The following is a 21,099-nucleotide window of genomic DNA, read 5'->3' as shown; positions in this document are numbered from 1 at the left end:
TTTGTGAATGTTTCAATAGTCATTCCCTACACAGGATATTTTCCTTATTTCCCTTCCCCAAATTATAGCATGTAGGCAACTGAAACCAATTTCTCTTTTGCTGCTGCTCAAATAAAGCCACTGGTTTTCAACAGAGGACAAAGTGAACCATGGGGGCATTTTGTAAATATGAGGGGACATTAATATTAATCATAAAGATTTGGTGGGGTGCTACTGGCATTTAGTAGATAAGAGCCAGAGAGACTATACTTTCTGCAATGTGGCACGTAATCCTACTTAGCAAAGAATTTTACCATGTGCTGCATGACTTGCCAAACATTCGTGCAGATAAAAAATAATTTATAATTATCTGAGCCCACAGCCTAACTCCATATTACATAAAAATACAAAATATCTTTGTACACTTTTAACATATACCAAATTTTCCGGAGGTAGCTATTTATTGTTTGCACTGAGGGAAGATTGTGTATTGGTTTGTTCAGACCTTTTCCAAGAGTTATCCATCAGTTTAGAAAAATTACATCATCAGTGTCAATACCACTTGGTAGTATTCATGTGAACGTGGGTAATAACAGTAGCACCACCAACAACAACAATAACAAAATCAACCTGAATCTGATGAATCCTGTAACTTACATGAAACAGAGTCATTCACTGCACAATGATGTTTTGGGCAACAACAGACCGCGTGTATGATGGTGGTCCCATAAGATTAGTACCATACAGCCTAGGTATGTAGTAGGCTATACTGTCTGGGTTTGTGTAAGTACTCTATGATGTTTGCACGATGAAATCACCTAAAGACATATTTCTCAGAATGTATTTTTGTCATTAAATGACATGTGACAGTACAGAGAACAGAAAAGCACATTAGCTAATAGATTAAGAGATTTAAAAGAAATGCTTTGTAATTTGTGGATATATCTTATATCCTAATTCAAATAAACTGTTAAAATATGTATGAGGCATTGGAATTTTAAGCACCCTGGATATTTAATGATATTAAGGAATAACTGTTAAATATTTTAGGTATGATTTGGCATTATGATTGTATTTTTTAAAAAGAAACCTTATTTAGGGATATATACTGAAATATTTATAGATAAAATTATATGATTCTATATTTGCTTCAAAATAATACTGAGGATAGGGAGTGGATGAAAAAGATGGGCCTTGACTTGTCATTGTTGAAGCTGGATAATGGGCACATGGAGATTCATTATACGTTATATCTAATTTTTCCGTAAATATTTGAAATTCTTCATAGTAAAAAGGCTAAGAACGGGAGGATGATTTGGGGATGCACAGACTTCCAACACTGATAGCATCATCATCGTGGCTGTCTCTAGCTCAGGAAGGATATAGTCAAGCCAGAACTGAAAGGGAAAAGCAGAAACGGTGCTCGTGAGGCACAATACTCTTTACACAGGTTCTTTCACCACAGCTCTGGCAGATGGAAATTTCCCCATTTTCCTAAATGAAGAAGTGGAAGTTCAGAGGGATGAATTATGTCTTCCAAGGTCATACAGCCAGTAGATGGCAGAGCCAGGATTTGGTCCCACATCTGTTTGTTACAAAAAGCCCTTTCCCTGTACTACTCCCTGTTTCTCTGCGGGAATTCCCGTCCAAAATCTTCCTAACTCCTTTCAGGGTGACTGCCCACCACTCGTCCACTCTTGGACCAGTTTTGTCCTGATCTTTCTCTCAAACTACTCTCTCCTCCAGCTTCCTGACCCTGTGTCAATTGTCTCTTTGGCCTTATTCTCTGTTGAGAAAACACCAGAATTTCGCACGAGAAATTCAAGTCCCATTAGAGTAGATATAGAGTAAAATAGGATGATGAAAAATGAGTTTTATATAGTGAGCTTTTACCTGAAGAAAAAATTAAAAATAGCAAAATACCATATTCAGCAATTTTGGAAAAACGTTACATGTACATAATTTTTAAAAAGCTGAAAAAGACAAAGAACTGCCTTTATGCATTCTAGTCATCTGTCTCCACATATGGAGAACATTTGCACAGTAGGGGATTTTATTAAATCAGTAATATAAATAAAATGTCTTGTGTGAATGAATGAAGACTGTATGTATAAAGAGAATTTTCCTCCCTTCTCAGCTGTGGGTGGGAATTTCCATATTGAGTAGTATGTAGTTGAAGATTATAATTTAAAACATGACATCTTCCACTAAGAGTCAATGAGTTTGTATATATAGTAATATAGTTTCATATTTGTACCCACATAAAGATAGTCTAAATTCCTATTGTAAAGCATCTTGCTAGTCTAAAAATGTACTGAGTTGATTCATTTCCTTCACACAGATTCACATGTAAATAACACAGCCTCAAACATAGATGCTGTTATTTCACCTTGAAGGCAAGGTCACGTTAAGGTCCTACCGGAGTTGTTCAGAGAGGATAAAGGGACATTTATTGGGAGGTTCAACTTTCAGTAGTTTGCCCAAATAACCTTCCTGGGTTTTCCCAATCATCAAATTCTATTACAAAGCAGCACTAAGATCTTAGATCTGCATGTGTAATACCAAGTGTCCAACAACGGTTTGAATCCTCAGACATTCATATCCATTTCAGCAATGGTTCATAAATAACTGCTTGGTTACTTCACACATAGGGTGCACCTATTTGAGGCTTAGCCTGTATCCATGAATCTTTTCTATACATGTTCTTTAGAGGAATATAATACTTATTAATCTAAGACAGGAAATCGACTTGTTCAGAGGGCAGAGATCTAGAACGTATGATCTTATTTGCAGAACATCATGTTCTTTGTAAAATGTTTTCAAAAATACAAATCAATATATTTTTTATTTCATCTATATACTATTTTTATATAGTTTTACAAGCAAAAAGAAATCCACTCTAAATTATTTGTGTACCATATAAAATCACAACCATCAGCTCACATGTCTTAAAACAAAATAAAACACCTAACAAACTGTTGAACTAAGCAAATGATTGGTTTTGAGTTTTCCTATTGATATGAATTTGCAATTTTGTTTTCATCGGTCACCTACAGGCAACCTCTAGCAGAAAAGTGGTGTCTGGAGCCGAAGACTTCTAAAAAATTATTGGAAAACAATTTGAATTGAAAAAATGTTCTCCATTAACTTTTCTTTTCTCTGCAAACAGGGTAAAGGCAGTCATTGTGCAACATTACAGTGGAATGTTCCCTCTCTGCAGCTCATGGAACACTGATGCTCCATAGGAACACTGTATGAGAAGCACTGGATTAAAGGAGGAAGAAAGAGAGTTACTAGAATCCTGAATACGAGCCCTTCCAATGGCTTCAGCCACAGACATAAGACCATATGGAGCCCAGCCAAGCTCAGTGTGGAAGCACACCCAGGCAAGGAGGGGCCTCAGCCCTGCCTTCTCTTCCTCGCTGGTTACCACACACATAATAAATATGACCAGTGGTAGCTACTGTTAGCATTACTCGCTACTGATGATGGCAATAGGTGGCGGTGAGAGATACAGTTCACTAAGGATGGATTAGTTATTCTTGAAAAATCCATGATACTATCTACATAAATGAAGCTGCTTTCATTACTCTCCTGACAATTTGAAGTCTAAACAAATTTAAGTTGGTAAATCAAATTTAAATTGGTCAGCACCTTTTCTTCTCATGTGCAAATGAGAGAACAGAATAAATTGGGAGGCTTCTAAGGATATTAAGGACCCTGGGGTTCAAGTTGTCTTTCGCAAGAGAAGGATACCTCTAACCTTCTCTAGGAATAGAAAAGAAACCCTGCAGTGGATAATACTGTGTCTGAAATTACCTTGTGCCATTTGTTTGAGACCGTGTTATGTTAGAAAGAGGTGAGAAGCCAGTCGTCTGAGAGGGAATGAGGACATTCATGCAGTGTTAGGAAATGGAGCCCTCTAAAAGACTTTTGGCCACGTGCAGGTTAGTCTGTAGTGGATGAAAAAAGCTGGATATTTTTATTGGCTTGAAATTTTCTCTAGCTGTTCCAATATTCTTAGTTTTGTTGTTGTGCTGTGTCTGCATTTGTTTCTCCCTTAGTTTTCTGAGTAAATGCTTTTATAATTCAGAGTCAGCCATAATCAACAGTGACACCTACTCCCGCTGCTACTGTAAGCCATCATTTATCACATTTCCTGTCTAAGTCTTCTATGTATGTTATCTCATTTCATCCTTTGATGGATGTATTATTATCTGCCTTTCACAGATGAGGAAATTGACGCCCGTAGCAATCAGGTAATTGCCAAGAGTCACTCAGCTATGAAGTGGCAGAACCAGGGCCAGAGTTCAAGTCTGTCTGACTTTAGAGATTGCGTTCTTAAACATTACCCTACACCATGCCCTGCAAAATATTGAGCACCGCTGTTTACAAGGCAGTTGGGCAGATACTTTATAATATACGGATAGGTGTCAGATATGTTCCTTGTTCTTCTGGAATTTATTCTTCTGATGGGACAGTAATATCTGTCAATATGAAAATTATATTTAGATATAGTGCATGACAGAATGTGACAAGAATCAAAGGAACAGTTCTGTTAAGAGCTGGAAGAACTCAGGGAAGAATTACTTTTGCTGTTATCATTAGAAAAGACTTCCCAGAAGAGGTGAGATATGGGTAGACAGATAGATAGGATTTGAAAAGGCAGAGAACAGGAAGGAAGGCATTTATTAAGTTATTCTTTCATGCAAGCATTCGCTCAACAAATGCATATTAATTGTCGGTCATGCCTACAGGTATTGAATGCACTTTTATGAGAAGCATCAAAATGCAGGGGCAGAAAGTACAAGTAGACATGGCATAGGCATATTAATAGCTAAAGAAGAGAGATGGCCTGGGTGTGCAGTGTGAGGTAGAGCCAGAGAGATATGGGGAGACAAGACTGTGGAGGGCCTTGAATGCTAGGCCAAGGAGTAGAGTACATTCTCAGTATCCATTATGTAGCTATTTATTTGTTCATAATGGATCAATAATTAGATTAATTACAGGACACTTCAGGAGTTTCTTGCTTCTATTTGTATGTAAGTGTGTGTGTGTGGTTTGCTTTTTCTTATTGATTTATAGGAATTCTTTATATATTCCAGATCAAAGTTATTTGCTGGATTTATGTATTACAAATACATTCTCCCAGACTGTGATTTCTCTTTTCATTCTCTGGATGGTGTATTGTATGAGTAGACGTTCTTAATTTTAATGAAGTTCAATTTATCAATCTATTTTGCCTAATGATTTTGTGTCCTGTTTAAGAGATGTTTATCTCGAGATCACAAAAATATCAGACTGTTTATTTTCCTAGAAGTTTTACTTTTTTACTTTTCACATTTATGATCCACCTTAGATTAGTTTTTGTGTATGGTATGCAGAAGGATTCAAGATTTAGTTCTTTTTCCACATGGTTATCCGATAGACCCTGCACTATTTACTGAAAAGACAGCATTTCCCCCATTGAAAGACCATGGTGACTTTCAAGTCATGTGACCATATGTACTTGAATCATACTGTGTCCTGTCAGTCTTTGTCTATCCTTTGCCGTTACCATGCTGTCGTAATTAGCATAAATTTATAGGATACTATAAGTCTTCCAAATTTGTTCTTTTCCTATATTGTCACGACCTATTCTATGTTCTTTGAATTTCATATGAATTTCATATGAATTTCAAATTCATATGAATTTTTAGAATCATCTTGTCAATTAAAATAAAATCACAGCTTAGGTTTTGATTGGGATTCCACTTAACCTACAAATCAATGTAAAAAGAACGGATGACCTGTAATCTTCCTTTCTGGTACTATCCATGTCAGGTTTTCTCATGAAGATTATGCTGGTCTCATAAAACAAGTTGGTAAGTGTTTTCTCTTTTTCCATTATCTGGAAGAATTTGTTCAAGATTGACATTGTTACTTTCTTATATCCCGGGTAGAATTTACTGGTGAAAGAATCTGGTTCTGGACTTTTCTTTCTGGGAAGCTTTAAATTCAATTTCTTTGGTAGTATAGGACTAATCATATTTTCTATTTTTTCTTTGTTGGTTTTTGGTAAGCTGTGTTTTTACCAAAAATTATTCAAAATATCCTCTTAATATCTTTTTAATGTTGGTGGAATCTGTGGTGTCATCTCCTTATTCTTTACCTATAGTGTTTGTCTCTTCTGTTCTTTTTCCTTCATTAATTTGATCAGTCTTTTAAAAGAACCATCTATTGGCTATTGGTCTTATTTATTATATGATTATTTCTATATTTTCTATTTATTATACTTTCTTTTTACTTTCTTTGCATTCAGTTCACTGTTCTTTTTGTGAATACTACTGGAGATGGATGCTTAGATAATATTGCTTGGCACCTATTTTTATTTTGTAATATATGCAGTTAAGGCTATACATTTCCCACTAAGCATGGCTTCAGTTTTATTCCATACGTTTTAATATGCAGTATTTTCATTATCATTTATTTCAATAAATTTTTTTAAATTTACATAGTTTTTTAGATGGCTATTGCTTAATTTCCAAACATATGAAGATTTTCTATTTATTTTTTTGTTGGTGAGTTTTAGCTGAATTCCTCTGTGGTCAGAGAACATAGTCTGAATAATTTAAGTCCTTTGAAATTTACTTAGTTTACCTTATGGCCAGCATATGGTCTATTTGTGTAAAATTTTCATGTATTTTTGAAAATAAGTACGTGCTCTGAATTTGTTGAGTGTAGTGTTTTATAAGTCTCAGTTAGATTAATTGTAACAATTGTGTTAATTAAATCCCTTGTATCTTTACTGATGTTTTCCTACTTATAAAAATTACAAAGCGAAGTATATAAAAATTCATCATTTTGTTTGCAGGTTTTGCTTATATTTCCTTTTAGATCTGAAAAATTTTGTACTATATATATTGAGACTAATTTATTAGGTGCATAAAAATATAGAATTGTTACATCTTGATGAATTAAACATTATAAAATGTTCCTCTTTATCTATGGAAATACTTTTTCCCTTTAAGTCTACTTTTATATTAACTATACCTTCTTTCTTCAGATTAGTACCTGCATATCACTTCAATTTTTTTAGATTTTAAACTTTTTTGTATTCCCGTATTTAAATATGCCTCTTTTGATTAGGATATAGTTTTTTAAAACCACTCTGACATTGTCTTTAATTGAAATACTTAGTACCTTTAAATTTAATGCAATTACTGATTTATTGGGGTTTAAATTTATTATTTCATTATTTGTTTTTGTTTTTGTTTTTTTTTTTTGAGGAAGATTAGCCCTGAGCTAACATCTGCTGCCAATCCTCCTCTTTTTGCTGAGGAAGACTGGTCCCGAGCTAATATCTGTGCCCATCTTCCTCTACTTTATATGTGGGACGCCTACCACAGCTTGGCCTGTCAAGTGGTGCCATGCCCACACCGGGGATCCGAACCGGCAAACCAGGGACCGCCAAAACGGAACGTGCGCACTTAACTGCTGTGCCACTGGGCCCACCCCTTATTATTTGTTTTTTTATTTGTCCCGTCCGTTCTTTGTTCTCTTTCCTCTCCTTTTTCTGCCTTACTTCAGCTTCATTGAAGACTTTTAGTTATTCATTTTTGTCCCTTTTTAGCTTGTATATTTACGTTATCTATTCTTTTAATATATAACGTACTGTGATATTGTGATTTATGAGAAATCTATATTTGGTCATTCAGATGACCAAAGTATATTTCTCATATATGTGTGGTCTTCATTCACAGTTCCTGGCTCACAGCTCCCCAAACCCTTGGACTTTCTTATTTATGTTAATGGAGGTGACTTTTGGATCCCATCCAAGAGTGGGGGCTGGTTGCCAGGAGAACCAGCCGTGTGATCAGAAGATTGGAGCTTTCAGTCCCATCCTCTGATTTCCAGGGAGGCAAGGGGGCTTAAGGTTGAATCAATTGCCAATGGCCAATGACTTAGTCAATTATGACTATGTAATAAAGCCTCTATAAAAACCCAAAAGGACAGTTCGTTAGCCTTTTTGTGGAGAGCTTCCGAGTTGGTGAACACATTGAGGTGCTGGGAGAGTGGTGTGCCCAGAGAGGGCACGGGAGCTCCTTGCCCCTTCCCTCGTACCTTGCCCTACGTATCTCTTCCATCTGTGTGTTCATCTGTATCCGTTATCATATACTTTAATAAACTGGTAAGTGTAAGTAAGTGTTTCCCTGAGTTCTGTGAGCTGTCCTGGCAAATTAATTGAACCTAAGGAGGGGTTCATGGGAACCTCTGATTTGTAGCCAGTCAGTCAGAAGTACAGGCAACAACCTACTTATCGTTGGCATTCTGAGTTGGAGGGGGTTGTTGGAACCTCCAGTTTGTAACAGATTGCTCAGAAGCAGAGGTAACAACCTGGGATTGGTGGCTGGTGTCTGAAGTGGGGAGGGGGTGTAGCCTTGTAGGATTGAGCCCTTAACCTGTGGAGTCTGATGCCATCTCCATGTAAATAGTGTCAGCATTGAGTTGAATTATTGGACACCCTGCTGGTGTCCATGATTAGCTTGTTGGAGGTGTGGGGGAACCCACCCAGACACACACACATTGGAATTGGGTCCAGAAACTCTTTGTACCTACAGATTAAAACAGGCATACTTGATTTATCAAAATTTAATTTTAAATAATATCTTTTCCACTTCTAGGGCAAAGCAGGTTCATAGAACATTTTAACTCCATTTATCCACTCCTAACTTGTGTATTTCAATTGTGTACATATTTTAAATCTCACAAGATATTATTATAATTATTTTATGCTATCAGTATCTATTTAGATTTATCGACATATTTACCATTTATATTGCTCTGCATCCCTTTTGTCATCTTTGTTCTCCATTCTGGAATTATTTTCCTTTTACCTAAAAGATATCCTTTAGTATTTCTTTTAGTGCAGGTTTGATAGTGATGAATTCTCTCAATTTTATTTGTTTGAAAATGTGGTTGTTTCTCCTTCATTTTTGAGGAATATTTTTCTCCAGGTACAGAATATTAAGTTGGCAGGTATTTCCTCCAACACGTTGAGGATAGCATTCCGTTTTCTTCTGGATTCCATTGGTTTTTTTTCAGAGGTCAACTGGTAAGTCTTATGTTGCTCTTTTGAAATAATGTCTTTTTTTCTATGGCTGCCTTAAAATTTTCTGTTTCATTTGGATCAGTTTTCATATAACTAATCTGCATATGGTTTTCCTTGAGCTCCTCTTGCTTGGCATTCATGGCGCTTTTTGAATCTGTGGCTTGACGTCCTTTGTGAGCTTTAGAAAATCTCCTTCCACACCATTCTCATTCTCCTTCCTTTTGAGACTGCAATTAAAGTCACAGTACAACTTGTCACTTTGTTCTATATGCTTCTTGCACTTTCTCCCCCCATTCTTTTATTTTTTTATATTTTGGCTTGGATATTTTCTTCTAAAATTCTACTCTGTTTCCAGTTTACAAATCCTGTCTTCAGTTGTGTTTGTTCTGTTTTTAAATGAATCATTTGAATTTGGGATTTCTTTCTATTTGTTTCTTTTACTATAGTTCTCAATTCTCTGCCAATATTCTCAACCTTGTCTTTTATCTTTTATAGTATGTTAACTATAGTATTTTCGAGTTGTATCTGATATGTCATTATCTGGATCTCCCAGATGTTTGTTTATATTTTCTGTTTTTCTTTTTTTCTCCAGCTTTATAGAGATATAATTGACAAAATTCTATATATTTGAAGTGTACAACACGATGATTTGATATATTTATACTTTGTGAAATGACTACCACAATTAGGTTAATTAACACATTCATCATTTCACACAGTTACCTTTTTTGTGTGTGTGGTGAGAATGCTTAAGATGTACTCTCTTAGTAAATTTCAAATGTGCAATACAGTATTGTTAATGTTACATGGTGTTATAGTCACCATGCTATATAGTAGATTCTCAGAACTTATTCCTCTTGTAACTGAAGACTCGTACACTTCGATCAGCATCTCTTTATCTCCTCCTCCCCCAGCCCCCAAGTAGCAGCCATACCACCCATACAATATTTGTCTTTGTCTGGCTTATTTCACTTAGCATAACGTCCTCTAGGTTCATCTGTATTGTTGCAAATGTCAAGATTTCCTTCTTTTTAATGAGTGAATAATATTCTATTGTACATATATCTCTCTCACATCTTCTGCATATGTGTAATATGTCTATATCTGTATCTATATCTATATCTGTATCTATATCTCACACCTTCTTTTTCCCTGCATCATTGACAGACACCTAGGTTATTTCCATATCTTGGCTATTGTGAATAATGCTGCAATGAATATGGTTGTGCAGCTATCTCTTTGAGATACTGATTTCATTTCCCTTAGGATAAATACCCCAAAATGGAAGTGCTGGATCATATAGTAGTCTTTTTTTTTTTTTAAGATTTTATTTTTTTCCTTTTTCTCCCCAAAGCCCCCCGGTACATAGTTGTGTATTCTTCGTTGTGGGTTCTTCTAGTTGTGGCATGTGGGACGCCGCCTCAGCGTGGTCTGATGAGCAGTGCCATGTCCGCGCCCAGGATTTGAATTAACGAAACACTGGGCCGCCTGCAGCGGAGCGCGCGAACTTAACCACTCGCCCACGGGGCCAGCCCCATAGTTTTATTTTTAATTTTTTCCTGAACGGTCCTTACTGTTTTCCGTGGTGGCTGTACTAATTTACATTCCTACGGTGTACAGGCTTCCCTTTTCTCCACATCCTTGCAAACTCTTGTTACTGCTTGTCTTTTTTTTTTTTTTTAAGATTGGCACCTGAGCCAACAATTGTTGCCAATCTTCTTTTTTTTTTTCTTCTTCTTCTTCTTCTCCCCAAAGCCCCCCAGTACTTAGTAGTATATTCTAGTTGTGAGTACCTCTGGTTGTGCTATGTGGGATGCTGCCTCAACATGGCCTGATGAGCAGTGCCATGTCCACACTCCGGCTCCAAACCGACGAAACCCTGGGCTGTCAAAGCGCAGTGCGCGAACTTAACCACCCGGCCACAGGGCCTGCCCCTGCTTGTCTTTTTGATAAAAGCTATCCTAACAAGTGCTAGGTGATATCTCATTGTGGTTTCAATTTCATTTCCCTGATGATTAGTGATGTTGAGCATCTTTCATGTATCTGTTGGCTATTTGTATGTTTTCTTTGGGATAATGTCTATTGAGGTAGTTTGCCCATTGTTAAGCAAATTACTTATTTTTTTGCTATTAAGTTGTATAAGTTCCTTATATCTGTTATTTCTGTTTGTATTTAGGAACTTGTCTTGTTTCCACATATTTCTGAGTATTCTTGATTAAGTACCAAATATTGTTTATGAAAAAATTATACATATAATTTAGGCCTAAAGTGATATTATATTCCTTCAGAGAAGATACATTAGGGAGGTAGGGACACCAGAAAGTCCATATTAACTTAAGTAATTCAATCAAGGATTATTACAGTTTGAAGCTGGGCTTCAGTCTCTGTGAAGACCAGTCTATTTCTGTCTATTATCCTTACTTCTGGGGTATGACATTCAAGGTTCAAACCCAAAGATTGAAAAGACCACAAAGCCCCACCCAGAAGGCTCTTTAGCTGTTTCTTCTGCCTAGGTCATTGACGCCCAGTTTTCCTGACAGTTCACCACAGGGTGGAATGGGGAGTATCTTTCTTAAAGGTCAACCTTGTACCCTAGGAAATTGGTAACTGGCAATGGGATAACACTGGCTTCTTAGCCTAAATCAGTCCTTTTCCTTGTGGCTCAAGTTTGCTCCCAACTTCTCTCGTTGAGCCCTGAAAGTCTTCCCTGATGACAGTTAGTCATCACCTACCATGTGAGGCACCGTGGTCCACCCTACGAGGATCGCCTTTGGTACCTTGTGGTAACTCCCTGAACTGGACTTGAGTTTGACCCACTCTGGTCTAGACACAGTCTAAGATTATCCCTCCAGGGAGACAATTCTTCATATTCATAGCTTTATAAACCCTAAGGTCATTGGTCATATTTCACACCTGGTTTGCCCATTCCCCCAAGTGCATTCTCTATTCACATAGACAGTGTTAGGACATTTATAATTAAGCTCATATAGGACAGAATCTGAATATCTCATATCCCCTTGTTTTTACTATTTTTTTTATCCTAGTATCACTTTCTCCTAGACATTCAATCCCCAAATCAGTTCTTCATCTTTGAAAAGTCTTCCTACAATATTCCTAAAATAAACCATCTGCCAGGTTATTTTATTCTATCTCCATGACAACTCTCATCTACTCCCTCATGACCTAGCTCAAACAAAATCATCAGTTTTATCTCTCTTGTTACTTGCCTTTATCATCCAATCTTCCAACCAAGTTAATCTATATAGTGACTTTGTATGTGCCCCTTGCTTTCCCACATTCAGGCCTTTGTTCTGACTGTTCCCACTGATGAGCAAAACCCTTCCCAACACTGCTTCTGCCTCTAAAAATCTATCCATCCTTCAAAACGAGTTTTCTTATGTGTAAAATGGAATTAATATGTATTTCATAGGTGATTAAATAAAGTAATGTGAGTGAAGCATTTAAAATGGTAATTCTTATTATTTTTATTATTATTTTTATTAGCCATATCTTCCACAAGGTATTTTTTGATTCTCCCCAAACTAGAAATGATTTCTTTCTCTCCTGAATATTTATGGGGCACATTTTCCATTCCTTCCCTCTGGCATCATGACTTTCTACATTACATCACAGTTATTTTGCACGTGCTTTATCCAATCATAATAGACTCTAAGCTTCCTGAGGTCAGGGACCATTTTTTGAACATCTTTGTTCCTTCTCCAGGGCCCAGAATAGATACCTTATAAGTATTTTCAAAAGCAATGAACAAAATCACACAGTTGTAATTACAGCTTTATCACAATCTTTACTCACAAATTACATCTTGATGAAATTACAAATTAAAAAATCCCATTATACCTACAAATTGCATAGTGAATCCTTCATCTGAAGGATGATTACCTGGCTCTTTTTGAGAGATGTTGGCAGGCTCTGAAAGACAAGCAAAGACTTGAAGAAGGCAGTGTTGCTGCTCAGAATTAGGAAATTAGGAAGAATTTCTGTCCTTGGTCTTTTCAGTTCCAATATCGTAAATTCTTTTGGCTATAAGATAACCATTATTTTATCAATTACCAAGGAAAAGTCCAATATAGGGAATTTAATAGGAGACATTGGCAGAAAGCTGGACCCCTAAGAAACAGACTGTATTTCTCAACCTTAGCGCTGGGAGGAGAGAGAGAAGAAAAATCTCCCGAGATTCACAGCTGTTACTCGCATTAAGTATGAGGGCTGAATTCATGGCACCAGGGTTATTCACAAACCTCGGGAACAGGGGGCAGTCCCCGTAGCCTAGTAGTTAAGTTCACATGTTCTGCTTTGGCACCCTGAGTTCGCAGGTTTGGATCCCAGGTGTGGACCTACACCACTCATTAGCCATGTTGTGGTGGTGACCCATATACAAAATAGAGGGAGACTGGGTTAGCTCAAGGTGACTCTTCCTCAAGCAAAAAGAAGAAGCTTGGCAATAGATATTAGCTCAGGGTGAAGCTTCCTGAGCAAAAAAATAGAAAAAAACCCCAGGAAGAGAATTTAATTTAAAGTGGTCTCAGGTTGGTAGTAGTCCTAGGTAACTGTTGGAAATAGTGCTTATATAAGAAATTCAGTCCAGGCAACACCAATGCCATAAGATGCCCTTGATCATATGATGCATCCCAATTTCAGAGGTGTTAAATTGTGAAAAAATATCATCTCAGAATTGATGCAATATGTTGCTTCTATTAAATATAGAGATAGCCTACACATAACTCAGTGGTGGGGGGGGGGGGGTAGAAAGTAAAAACAAACCTCTCTTTCTTTGACATTTTGACCAGAGCCAATTGCCTTATTTCTAGAGTCCAGTTAGGGAGTAACCCCTGCATTCAGAAAATAGATTCTGAGAGGGTGGGGGCATTTCAGGGTCTGTGCTGGTCTCATTGTCCTATCCTAGAGGATGGGAGGACATGTAGGGCTGGGGAGGAAATGGTGAGAACCAATTTCTCTAGTCCCAATGGTCCGATTCCTTCTACCTACAGGCACCTTGACTTCACCCTGCTGCGAGGCTTCTTGCCTTGTTCCCTTGCCAACTTATCCACCTGCTTAGCTGTCTTTCCCCCCTCTCACAGAGCACAGCGTGGAGCAGCTCATTCAGCCAAGCAGACATTCTACGTTATGGGATACACACATGTGCATGCGCACACCCCCCGCCCTGGGAAGATTGGCCAATCATGTTTCTACAACTGTGAATACACTTTAATTCCTAAAATGTGGTGTTGTCCTAAATGGGAGTTTAAGTGACACCAGAGAGGAGGAGGAAAGGTAATCTGGACACATGTAAAGGGCTGGTTTGAGTGAAATACTGCAGAGGTGGCCTTTGGGCAAGCCGAGCTAGTTTGACGGCTTCAGGTGCCTGAAGGCTGGGAAAACAGTGACACCAGTACGTAAGAATGTGCCAAAAAAAATAAACTACTCAATTTCCTAGTATTTTTCCTGGTTACCCTGGAGAGGACAGGTAACTAAATAGAAATAGAATATGCTTTCAGTGTGACTTGAGATATTGATCACACAACATATTACATGCATATGTGAATCACTTTAATGCAAGATTGTGTAAATGAGGGAGCTATTTAATGCTATTTTGCTCATTGATAAGAAGATTTACTACCGAGAGTGTAGACTAGTGCCAGTTCAGACCACGCAGCAATACTGAGCAAATCCCCTGGTTGTCATTTGCCAAGTCAGTGCTGGAGTTTTATGTGCAGTCTGTTACTAGACAACAGTATGCGATTTTGGAATTCACTAAAGCAAAATAATAAAAACCCTCTTCATAGACCTGTCTCAGGTATATGTGCAATCAAACTCACCTCTAAGGCAATCAGGATCTAACCTTGGCCTTATCAGCACGATGAAATATGCAAATAGGCCAAACTCAGTTTTTGAATACATTCAGATATTTATAGATTATAATATACGATCTATAAATTGACTCAAACCATAAAACTAAGTCAAACTGTTCTAATTCAGAAAGATCTATTCAGCATCTCCATTCTGTTCTTTGGACAAATGAAAACGAGCTGGGAAAAGATAGCATCAGGCTCATAAGAAGCACCAACTCAATAAATGTTATTTTCAACCTAACTTCCCCTAAAGGAGGAGTAATTACATATTTTAGTTTCAAAATGTTTCCTCCTTAGGCCATGAGTTGTCTGTCAAGTATGTGTGTGTATATATATATGTTCATATATATGTATGTATATACATATGTATATGACATTGGATGATTTAATTAAGCAGAATAGATATTGTCAACCATCTGTATTTCTAATTTCCTGTTTGACTTCTCCATCTGGAGTTCTGCATGACACACTATGTCCCAAACCAAGATCATTATCTTGCTCACTTTCCGAACATACTGGAGATGTTATCTCCATCTGCCTGTCCTATCTCAAGAAAAACCAACAAAATTGCTCAAGCCAAAAGCTTTGGACTCATACTCAATTCTTTCTCCCCCCCTCAATATATTCAATCAGCCATTACATGTAGTCCAAATGCCTCTTGCATGCATTCTCTTCTCTTTGCAACAATATCAGTGGAGACCCTCATTATATCTCCCCTAAACTACTGAAATAACCTCTAAATGCTCTTCCCCCACTAGTATATTTTCTACAATACCACCAAAATTGTCTCAAGCATAGATGTAAATGGTCAGGTTCTCTGATGCCCAGGTAAGTAAGTAAAAACTCCTTAGCTTAGCTTAGGCCCTTCATGATCTGGCCTAACATGATTTTCCCTCATCATCTCTACCCATACCTCTGTGAGCTCCATAAGTAACCATAGCAGGCTTCCAGACATTTCCCAATGCCACCCAGCCTTGGTTGGTTTGTTTGTTTATATTTTAATTTTATTTTATTATAGTAAGAACACTTAACATGAGATTTACCCTCTTGATTAAGAAGTTTTAAGTGTACAATACAGTACTGTTGACCATTGGTACAATGTTGTGCAGCAGATCTCTAGAACTTACTCTCGTTACTTAACTGAAACTTTATGCCTATTGATTAGTAACTCCCCATGCCTCCCTTCCCCTAGCCTGGCAACCACTATTTCACATTTTGATTCAATAAATTTGATTATTCTGGATACCTCATTTGCAAACTTTGTTTCATTTAGTTGTTTCCCTCTGCCTAAAACGCCCTTTCCTCTTCTGTCCAGTGGAAAACTCCCACTTACCCTTCAAGGGTCAGATCATATGTCCTCTCTATTGTAAAATCGTTCATGACCACCTCCATCCCTTCCCTCCAGCCTCTCCCCTTCTGTGTTCACACATATCTCTATTTTACTATTGATTATATTGTTAAAGGCAAATCTGATAGGCAATAAGTGTACACTTCAGCCATACCAGCTGCATATAGCCAGTGTCTGTCCTGATTGATTGGTCCTTGTGCAGTATGGTTATTAAACAGTTTGAATGGCACTCCTGGTAATAGATGTTATTTAGATCTATCTCTGCCATGATGCTGTGAGAGGAAGAGTGGGGACTATGTGTCTTATCCATCCTCATCCAGGGACTGATATAATGTCTGCATATAGGTGTATCCTATGCATTTGGAGAAATGAACAATGTGTAGCTATCTAGACTTTACAGTAATTCTTTGAAAAACAGCATAACTTTTATCTAAGTACTTACCTTATGAAGTTTGCGTGATTTATACCAAAATGACCATCATGTGGCTTTTTGATGATTGAAGCTACACTATGGATTTGATAAGTTCAGGGGCCAGATATGACAGGTGGTTTGGGTAATTTCATGACTTTTCCTTCTTGAAAAGTGGGTGGGAAAAGCCTAGACTTTGGAATCAGACAAACCTAAGATTAAATTGGGAGGAATCTCTTAAAAATTATGTGATTTTGGTAGCTACTTAACCTCTCTGAGATCTATTTCCTCTTCAAAAATGGAAAATAGATACCTCCTTTACAGAGGTGTCATGAGAACTAAGTGAGATCAATGTATTCAAGGACTTAACATATAATCCTCCATAAACAGTAAGCTTTGACCTACTTGGAACTAATTTAAATTAGTCGATATACTTTCCATTTTGAATAGTGAATCTCCAATCAGAAAGAGAGTAGGAAAAGGCAGATGAGGTGCATATCCCTGGAAGCACGGAAGCATCTTCTAGAAGCTATACGTAAGCCATTGCAGTGGACAACAGGCCCTCTACTATGAGCCAATTCTGACTGAGCTGCTGAGAAATGATTGTATGGCTAGTGCTAGGGATAAATTAAGGGCTCAAGATGGCTCTTTATTTTTCAGAACAGGAACTACTGTTGTTTTATCCCTAAAGAATCTGGTTTTAAAACATCTGAATCCATTTTCAATGGAGGCATCTCTTTTGCTGATGAAATATGAGAAGCAACTAGGTAATGCAATTGGTAGGCCAACTGTCAAGATTGGTAATGTAATCAGAGTTATTCTATTTCTCTGACCCTCTGAATTCGTCAGGACTAGGAAAAGTGATTCTAAGACAAAAAGAAGTTGAATACCTCTAAATCACAAAATTTAGTAATGAAGCCAAGAAAACAAGAATTGTTCCAAATATATTACTCTTTTGATTAAATTTGATTATTCTAGGCATCTAATTCTAACATGGAAAATTGACAGGTAGGAATAATTGATATTATAAAGGGTTACATGTAGGTTAGAAAATGTATTTACTTTTATTTCCCCTTGACTTCTTTCCCTCCTCTATTTCTATCCTATCCCCATCTGCATAAAGGGATAGAAACCTGGCATCATGGGTCCCATAGCTACGAAATATGAAATGTTTCCTTACTGAGGAACAAGAAGATTATATGGTAGCTCCGTACAGATTATCAGGATCTAACTAGGATGCTAAAGTGGCCAAAAGGAGAATTCCAGGCAAGAGCTTGGTGTGGCTTCCTCCTTTCACCTTCAAGTACTGCCTGCTTCACAATTTTTGCAGACCTAAATAGCCCGGTTCATATATTTGTGTCAACACTGGATGGTCAAGATGATGTGCAAACTTTACTTCCAAACTTATCATTTTTACAATTTAACAGTTAAGTTACATCGGCTGTTATTTTCATACCTGTTCATCAGTAATTTGCAAACAAAGACGAAACTCACCTTAAAGAAGTCTGTCTCCAAGTGACAGTCTTACTCAGAAACCTATAAAGAATCACACCAAACACGTGCTTAGAAGATTCTATAATTAAGAGTAATCTCACTGTCAGCTTCAGCAGGAAACAGGTATGGGCCAAAGGAAAATCTGCATAATTCTGAAAGATTTCTTGGCATCCTTGCTCCTGCCCCAACCTGGGTGCTATAAGTTAGTAGTTTTGGCCAAAGAGGTGGATGTTGTTGGCACAGAGGCCTCAGGTTACAGGCTCTCCTTGTCCTTTGAACTAAGCTCCTTTGACTTTGTGGTTTACCTTTTGGGAATCTACAGATATACATAGACTTTGGAATTTCTCCAAATTCAGAGCTGAAATAGATGCCATATATAAATGTAGCACTGTCTGAAGACTTAAAAGTGAGTCTTAGAGAGTATGGATGGGTCCTGAATCAGGATTAAATTATAGACAGGCCAGTCCTTTTAAGAGATGGGCAAACCAAAGTAGCCCGAGAAGGTATCAATGGGAGAGCCTCTCTATTATGATTTAAAAGGACTAAAACTTCTACGTGTACAGAGAGTTCCATTAATCACATTCCTTTAGAAGGTAAGGGGCTGCTGAGATTCTCTGGTAATTATTCTTTAAGTGATCCAATTATAAACAAGTTCAAACTCAGTGGGATAGATCAATGAGAATACTTAAGGTATTGAGTAAGTTAACAAATGAATTCTTAAGAAACTCTTGGCTAATAGCAAATCAGTTTGGTGGTGTTCTGTTACTTGAAACATCCTTACAGAAGCACAGGGAAGGGATGGAAAAAGAAGGGTATGTTGGAGTTACCTGGGATAATGTATAGCAGTGGAGATTCAGTCTTTCTAGAATGTGGTTCTCAAACCTTAAAGGCTCCTGTTAAGAGTGCGGCTTTCCTAGGATTCTTATTCATTCTTGTATAGGAAATCTTGGATAGGGCCCAGGAATCTACTTTTTTTTTTTTTTTAAAGATTTTATTTTTTTCTTTTTCTCCCCAAAGCCCCCCAGTACATAGTTGTATATTCTTTGTTGTGGGTCCTTCTAGTTGTGGCATGTGGGACGCTGCCTCAGCGTGGTTTGATGAGCAGTGCCATGTCCGCGCCCAGGATTCGAACCAACGAAACACTGGGCCGCCTGCAGCGGAGCGCGTGAACTTAACCACTCAGCCACGGGGCCAGCCCCCCAGGAATCTACTTTTTAAAAAATAATCCTACTGATTCTGATGTAAGACAGTGCAAGGACACTGCTTTGAGAAATACTCCTGAGTTTCTCTAATTGGGAAGAGAAGAAGCAATGTCCCTCTTTTCAAAATGTATGTTTCCCAAGAGGGCTTCTTGCTAATGCTAGCTTTGTAGAACTTGTTCCTATGTCAGGCACTGTTTGAAGTACTCTCCATATGTTAATTCATGTGATCCTCAACAACAATCACATGAAGTATGAACTATTATTATTCTAATCTACAAATGAAGAAATGGAGGCCCAGAGAGTAGGGAGACATATAGCCAGGTTACAGTCAGAGAGAGGCCAAGCAGAGGCTTTTCTTGCCTGAGTCTTAGGGCCACACTCTCTTTGGCATTTCATTGTAAAGTAGGAATGATACTTGCTTTGGGAAACTGTAAGTGGGGGTCAAATAAGGCAAATTGTTTTTGGAGAAATCAGTTCCTTGCCTCTGTTTCTCAGACTGTCTTGGAAACTCCTGGGACAAGTATTAAGTTCCCAATCTTCTTGCATTTAACAGTCATTTACTAGAAGTCTACTATATGCCCATGTACCATATAGGTGCCTGAATTATAACAATGAGTAAGACACGACTCCGCCATCAAGAAGCTCACAGTGTAGTGGATGTCTTAAATTCTGTCTCCCAGAAGCAAGGATGCTTTAGATTAATTCTGCTTTGAGTTAACTGTTCCCCTCAAGGGTTGGAGAGAAAGAAAGGACAAGGTCATTGGGATCTATCGATGGGGCCAGGGGTACTTTCCTGCCATCATACTTATCATAATTTAATTATATTTGTGCAACTACTTGACTATTGTCTGTCTCCTATATCAGACTATAAGCTCTATAAGGGTAAGACTCTGTTTTTATTTGTCTGTCTTTTTGTTTTTAAATCATTCTTAATGGTGAAAAAATGAAAGATTTTCCCCTAAGATCAGTTCCCTATTAAACAGGATGTCCACTCTTGCCACTTCCATTTAACATTGTACTGGAAGTACTATCCAGGGCAATTAGACAAACAAAAGAAATAAAAGGCATCCAGATTGGAAAGGAAGAAGTAAAACTATCTCTGTTTGCAAATGACATGATTTTATATATAGAAAATCATAAGAAATTCACTAAAAAACTGTTAGAATAAATTAGTTCAACCAAGTTGCAGGATACAAGGTCAATATACAAAAATCAGTTGTATTTCTATACACTTGTGTGAGCAATCCAAAAATGAAATTAAGAAAAAAATTCTATTTACAATAGCTTCATAAAGAATAAAATATTTAGGAATACATGTAACAAAAAAGTGCAAAACATACACTATGAAAACTACAAAGCATTGTTGAAAGAAATTAAAGAAGACCTTGGAAATGGAAATAAATGGAAAGACAGCCTATGTTTATAGATTGGAGGACTTAACATTGTGAAGATGGCAATACTCCTCCAACTGATCTACACATTCAGTGCATCCCTATCAGAATCCCACCTGGTTTCCTTGTAGAAATCGGCAAATTGATCCTAAAATTCATGTGGAAACTCAAGGAACCCGGAGGAGCCAAGACAATCTTAAAAGAGAGAAAGTTGGAGGACTCACACTTTCTGATATTAAAACTTATAAAGTAAGTAGTCAAGGCAGTATAATACTAGCATAAGGATGGACATCTAGATCGATGGAGTAGAATTGA

The 21,099-nt window shown here is 37.4% G+C and overlaps 1 protein-coding gene across 12 annotated transcripts in view; it reads right to left on the bottom strand.

The window, feature by feature from the left end:
* The window catches only part of LMNTD1 (lamin tail domain containing 1), a 365,312-nt gene that overhangs the window by 42,212 nt on the left and 302,001 nt on the right, over positions 1-21,099 (bottom strand). For 2 of the 12 annotated variants that reach the window (XM_046669480.1, XM_046669499.1), the window contains exon 2: positions 18,192-18,233. The exons of 9 other annotated variants lie outside the window; for them this stretch is intronic. The gene's annotated coding sequence lies outside the window, so the exon portion shown is untranslated. Of the gene's footprint in view, positions 1-18,191; positions 18,234-20,900; positions 20,981-21,099 lie in introns of those variants that run through there. One more of the 12 variants, XM_046669490.1, reaches the window with a different exon arrangement.

This window comes from Equus quagga, chromosome 1, assembly GCF_021613505.1.
Source record: "Equus quagga isolate Etosha38 chromosome 1, UCLA_HA_Equagga_1.0, whole genome shotgun sequence".
Lineage (NCBI taxonomy): Eukaryota > Metazoa > Chordata > Mammalia > Perissodactyla > Equidae > Equus > Equus quagga.
The sequence above is the reverse complement of the archived record's forward strand: the minus strand, read 5'-3'. Positions and strand labels throughout refer to the sequence as shown.